The sequence below is a fragment of the Lipophrys pholis genome (assembly GCF_963383615.2).
Source record: "Lipophrys pholis genome assembly, chromosome: 6".
NCBI classification, from domain to species: domain Eukaryota; kingdom Metazoa; phylum Chordata; class Actinopteri; order Blenniiformes; family Blenniidae; genus Lipophrys; species Lipophrys pholis.
Genome location: NC_137629.1, coordinates 27,896,990 through 27,903,724, shown reverse-complemented (window position 1 = coordinate 27,903,724; position 6,735 = coordinate 27,896,990). Strand labels below are relative to the sequence as shown.

General features: G+C 40.9%; 1 long non-coding RNA gene across 1 annotated transcript; it reads right to left on the bottom strand.

The window, feature by feature from the left end:
- Nucleotides 1-1,065: 1,065 nt before the first annotated feature.
- Nucleotides 1,066-3,188, bottom strand: LOC308110558. The gene is made up of 2 exons (XR_013935394.1): nucleotides 2,969-3,188; nucleotides 1,066-2,208 (listed from the first exon to the last, which is right to left on the bottom strand). It is a non-coding gene; the product is annotated as an uncharacterized lncRNA (long non-coding RNA).
- Nucleotides 3,189-6,735: the final 3,547 nt, after the last annotated feature.

Here is a 6,735-nt window from a genome sequence, read left to right as displayed (position 1 = left end):
ATCTAGGGCGGGACATAACCAGGAAGACTCGTAGTTCACCAATGGAGTCGTGGGGGAGGTATTTACACCTTCCAATGATAGTAGGGACAGGACTTTAACGTCCTCAGTTTGAATGAATGCTCTGATCCATGTGATTACTCAAATTAATATAAAACTAATTCATTCAAACTGAGGACTTCTAACTGAGTACTTTAAAGTCCCCAGTTGAATGAACGAGTTTGATATTAATTTGAATAATTTCTTTGATCAGATAATTCCCAAATATAATTTCTCAGATTATTGTTTTGCTTAGAAATGAAGATAATGACATAGATGCAGTTATGATATTTATCTTTATCTTTTTATTGTAGATAGATGGATAGATGGATGGATGGATGGATAGATAGATAGAGAGATAGATATCTTTATTGTCACAAATATGCCCCATAGGCGCATGCATGAACAGAATTGCTTTTGAAAAGGCTCAACTCAAGCTTTAAAAAGTGTCTAAAAAATAGATAAATATCGTATATCAAATATCAAATATCAAACACCTCGAATATTAATCTTATTTTCAGTTCAGTCAATAAGCTTTAACCACTTAAGAAAAGAGGTCAACAAACAAACTGAATTGTTTGGAGAGCAACTACAATGGAATTTCAACACTGCACTAAACAAACAACTGCAAAAATGATTTGCCATCTATTTATTCATGTTGTTAATACTTGTGTTTATTTATTGATGCTTCTTAAACGATTGATATATACTATCATACTTTTTGAGTTAACCGTTTGCTTCCATATTAAACAGTTATTCAGCTTTTTATGAGCTTTTTCCTCCCCAAAACACTGTTGACTTGTCCACGAGGCTGAAAAATACTTCAGAGAGTGTACAATACTGAACAAAGTTTAAAGACCAATGCATCTGATAAGTAGTAAAATGTTCCTTATTTAGTGTTCAGTGATATTACCTTGTTACAAGTTGTTGTATCCAAACTACGTCACAATAAAACTAGTTGACTGCATCACTCTGCTGCTTTTTACAAAACGAAGACAATCAATAAAAAAACTGAACTGAGACATGAAACATTTTCATCAAAATAATTTTATTAGAAAAATAAGTCAGTAGTAAAATCCTAAATATTATTCTATATACAAATAACTTCGGTCATGACAGATTGAAAAAAAAAAGTTCCTACATTAAAACTATTGGGCTTGATTTGCCAGCAAATGAACCCCGTAGTTCTCTAACCCTGAAATAACATAATTAATCATTTGTTAGTGTTAATCCATAAGTGCGACCACTCTTTGTACCATCAAGTTTATAAATTCTCTGAAACAGGAGTTTGAACAACTTCTCCAGAACTGTTTGCGATCACCTGTATTACAGAGCCTGTCCACTGTGACTTGTACTGGTCCTCGCCACCCTGTGTGGATCACAGTGTTCCCTCTCTGCTGTAAGAAGGATTTCCCAGTCCATCGGTAGAGTCTCTTTTTGCATTCCGGCAAAGTTTGGATTTGAATAAAATCACTGCTCCTATGACGACAATTAGAAAGAGGGCAACAGCACCGCCTATGATCCCGACCAACATTTTATGGTCAGTGGACACTGGAGGGTCGTAACGCCGACATGAGAACTCTGTAGGAACGCTATGTCCGGCATTGTTCACGGCCTCCACGCACACCTTAGTCCCCCCCTCCAAAGATCCCACCAGACCTCGCCGCAAAGCGTCTCCAAACTCCAGGGGATCGCCGTCACGTCCCTCCACCACCACTTTGTACCAGGACACCACAGAAGACGGAGCACACCACTGCACCTCCACCTTTCCTCGGCCCTCCCCCTCACTAACCGGCAGCAGCGACTGGATGCGCGGCGGATGAGGACGCATGTCAGCTGCACTCATACCGGGACAGAGACACCCCATCTTTGTCGAGAGATGAGCACATGGCTCCTGATTCTCCAAGCAGGGGTTGTAGTCGCAGAGCCGAGGTTCACCGTGAACGAGGGGAGTCCTCACGGAGGCCACCACCTCCGGAGGAGAGCTGTGGGTATCAGCATAGTCGTCCTCGTAGTCATCGTCGCTATCTGATGCCTGCACGGTCATGTATACGATCCGCCGACGAGTGACGGGCGGAGAGGTGGAGGCAGCGTGGGTGAAGAGGTGGAAGCGGAGCAGAGGCGAGACGAAAAGGAGAAGTGCTGCCAGGCTCTTGAGAAGTGACATCATCTCTGTGGACAGAAATGATGGGAGGTGATGAGAACGAGCTATGAATGAAGTATTAGTCATAGCACAAACACAAATAGCCCACACGTCTATGTTGTAATTCTTTAAGTTTTAAGACATGTTGTGTTTACAGAAAAACTTCCCGTTCCACTTAAAAGTCAGAGAAAAGCTTCAAGTGTGGATGAAGTGGTTTTGACATCAAACTACAGAAGCCAAGCAAAATAAATTACAACGATGACAAGGATTCATAAACTTCAACAATATCCATCAGTAACTTCAATTATTCTATTTTGTTTTATTTAAATGTCTCCATGAGGAGACATTCCGCTGAGAGCTGTAAAAGATAGTGAAACTGTTCTTCAAGCACATTCAAAGCAATAGTGTGCCGTTTTCCCGTTTATCACTCAGGAATCCCATTGTGTGTAATCAGCTCTTTGCACTGTCCGAGTTTCTGTCTCATAAACACACTTAGATAAATAAATGCTGAGTGCTGGAGGAAGAAATGCAACTTTTGGGGTGACCTCATCAGCACGTCCATTCTCCCTTGGCCGTAAGCCAGACAAGTTCTGTGGGAACCCAAAACTGGAGACAAAGAGTGAATTGATGTTCTGCTTACACTCTGGGTAATGCTGAAATCAATTATACTGTCAGAGCATATCTTCACGTCCCCTTAAAAACCTCGACGAGAATAAATCCTGTCCATTGGTTTGCATCTGATGTGGAAGCCAACCGCTCAAATATATATAAAAAAATAGTTTACGGTACCTGGTTGATGCTGGAGAATACTTCTGGACCTCTCTGTGCTTTGTTCCCGCTCTGGCTGCTGGAACTGTGTGCTCAAGACTCTTCACAGTTCTCACCGTCTTTAAGTCGCTTCAGCCAGACTCTCCTCCTCTTCAACACCCCCCCTTTCTCTCCCTTCAGTGCCTCTCCTCCCCCCTTTTACTCTTTCATGCGCTGCCTTTTTTCACTTCTTGCCGTCTTCTCTTTCCCAACAGGGCTTTCAAGCGACCCTCATTGTTTTTTTTGTGAATTTTTTTTTTTTTTTTAGGAGGGGGGGGTTCTGGAATTTTTGTTTAAATGTGTGTCAGGGAAAAGGAGGGGGTGAGGCACCATGTGCTTGTGTGCTGTTGAGCATATTAATGTGTTCAGCAGCAGCAGGAGGCAGGCTTGTGCTTGTTGCAGTTATGCGTTTGTGTAATCTTTAGGTAACGGAGTCTGTTTGTGATTACTTCTTTAAAAGCTAAACTTCCTGCATTCTCCGCAGGTGCTCTTGTGGAAACAAGCGGGACTTAAGGTCACTTCAGTCTATGTTTGTGTGAGCCTTTGCGTCTGGGGGGGCCAAGAATGCACACATGTGTATTTATTATAGACCCCCTTCACCTCTCACAGTCCCAATTGTGACGAGCCAGAGGGGATGGATGAGGGTGCATTTCCCTGCTTGTCCTTTTATGGGGTAAAGCTGGCAAAGTATTTATACCCCCCCCCCCCCCCCCCCCCCCCCCCCCCCCAACCAACCCCCCACCCCCCCTACCCAAGTGCCGCCATTGTGGCACAGATGGAAGGAAAAGTACAGGGACAAGAGTCTGCTTTCTGTTTGGTAAGATTTACTTAACCTGCACCAATAAACATCGTGATGACATCCCTGGAGCCTCCAGGCCTCAGACAGTGTTTAAATGAAATGACCTGGTTTGTTCAGTTTGGAGAGCAAATGTTAGATTATAAACCAACACTGACCATTCACAATGATATTTTCAGCTCTTTTCTAGACATGTGGAGGCAGAGGAAACAAGTGATTTAAGTCAGAATATACAAGAAACGACTCTCAACGATTCTATCGATCTTCTATGTTGCTTTATCCAACTTGGGTGGTGGAGTACTGGAGCTGATCGCAGATGAATGCCATTTTAATACAGAAGACATAAAGAGAGCCTGACACACACTAACGTTCACGTCTTGGGACAATTTATCGTCACCAATCAGCCTGAACCGTATGTGTTTGGACTGTGTTGCGAAACGGGCATATCAAGAGAAAACCCATGCCCAGGTAGAAGATACAAACTCTACATAGAAAGCCAAACCCAACACAGACTGGAAACGGGACGTTCCCCTGGCGGATGTGAGATTGCTTACCACTACACCACAAGCTGCGTATATGATCAGCCTTTAGTGCTTTAAATGATTTGTTTGTTCGTTAGGCACTCTAACAAAAACGGGGCCATTTTTAATTCAAGAATGGCAACCCTTGAAAGTGAAATCCAGTGGGATAGATAAAGGTTATGGTGAAATCAGAATGTATACCAGATCAGGACAACTGTAAAATACTGCTTCAAAAATGAATGTGTAGTTGCTTTGAAACATCAGAACTGAACATTATTACCTCAGTGAAGGCAGGATTTACGGCAATGCTGTTGTGCGAAATCATTTGAATGTACCTAATGAAGAGGCTTGTTAATATTTTAAAGCCTTAATGACGTTTGCTTTTTTTTTTCACCGAGAGCAGGGGAATAAATAACCTCCTTTAATCCCAGCGCCAAGGCACCGTACATGAAAAAGTTATAGCTCGATGAGGTTGTGAGAAAGTTCACTTGTGTCTTGTTGCTTTCGTATTAATTCAAAGATAATTTGCGGAGGACAAGGGCTGAGTGCACATAGATTGTTGCTGAAGGGATAAACACACGGAAGGCTTTTTGAAGAAATACTGATTTAAATGTAAGAATATGAAAGTCGGACAGATTTGTGTACTGAGTGCTCAATTATGAAAACAAATGTGATACTGGATGAAGTTGTTTATCGGTAAATGTATTACAGAAAAGCAAAGCTTTACTGTACACACACACACACTCACTTGAAGAAAACACTCACTTCAATGTGGCATTGCACGTAAACTGTGAGCTGCTTACTGAGCTTGATGAAGCAGATTATTGCGTATTTCGTTAAAACTGCTTGCTTTGGATAACGGGTGACTCATAGTCGGAGAAATGACCAGCCCTCTTTAACAACTTCTTTGTGAAAATCTGTTGTTCATTACGAGGATCTTAAAACAGTAAACGCTTTGGAAATCACCCCGCAGTGCAAATAAAAGACATTGCCATTTCAGAGAAACATCAGCGATAAAGTTACACCTTTTTGGATCCATTCTTTATGCAGACGGCACATAAAACTCTTCTGAGTGACACACACATGGCCTTATTCTCTCGTTCTGTGCAGCTGCACATCTGCGTAACAGGCAAAGATAGACTGAACGGAAAAGTAAAACTTGACTTCCTGCGGCAGCCTCAGCTTTTTCGCAGATTATAATCCCAGATGGTGATGATGTCATGCCCCAATTTCTGTTCCTGGGCAAGCATGTTTCCAGGATTTTTGAGTTTTACCGCGTGTATCGGTCAGTTCTGCCGAAGATTGTGGGCTTGAATGTAGTATTACTTTAGCTGATGCCGTCATTCCTTTAAACTTTTGACTCAGGGTTTAAATTTGAATATTTTTGTCATTTGTTTATTTTATAAAAGCTTTACACAAAGTACCACCTTTCTGTCTGAGATAAACATTCCTACCATGTTGATGTGATTATACAAATTATATTTGTTCTTGGTCTTTTTGTAGCTTTTTGTATGTATGTACTGTAAGAGATGGAAGGAAGTTGATTATGCTATTTACTTTAGGACAAGGGTGGAGTAAATAAGTTTTACTCCTTCTCACTCCTTTTCGAATATTCATCTGATTATGTTTTTCTTGATTTATTTTAATATTATTATTACTCTTATTAATTTTTTTATTTGAGAGGAAAACTTTGTTATTATTTTTCTTTTTTGTTTTGCGCCTTGATATTCGAAATAAACATTACAGTCAATCTATCAAGCTTTCATTAAAGTGCGGACCCCAAATGTTCATTGACCAAAAGGCATTTTACCAAAAATCTGCTTCCTAAACCAAAGCAGGTATTGCTAATGTATTTTTGCTTTTTATTTCTAAAATTGGTGGGTTTTTGAATTTTCTTTGATGCCTGAAAAATGTATGTATACGGCAGCTTAACAGATGTTCATTATGCATAATTAAGTATATGCAGCTTCTAATGAGCCTTTGTCTGTTGCCTGAAAGATATCTGCAAACAATTAGTTCATAACACTCATGGCTCATCACAAACTTTTCCTCTGTGATTTGTGGTTTTCCAAAAGCAAGGTTTATTAGTTACTCAACATTAGCTGCAAATCATTTGTTGGGAATTAAAGGCATTTACCACCTAAACAAGATTTGTAACCACACACACACACACACACACACACACACACACACACACACACACACACACACACACACACACACACACACACACACACACACACACACACACACACACACACACACACACACACAGGGGTTTATGTATGCATCCGGCCTTTTAATACAACTGTTTACAAATCATTCGAGTCTCAACATTTACACTCACCAACGCGCCACAAGCGAGTGATGAACTGTCTTGGCATGTAACTCAGCCATTCTTGTGAAACAGTGTGAAAACTGAATTCTTGGTA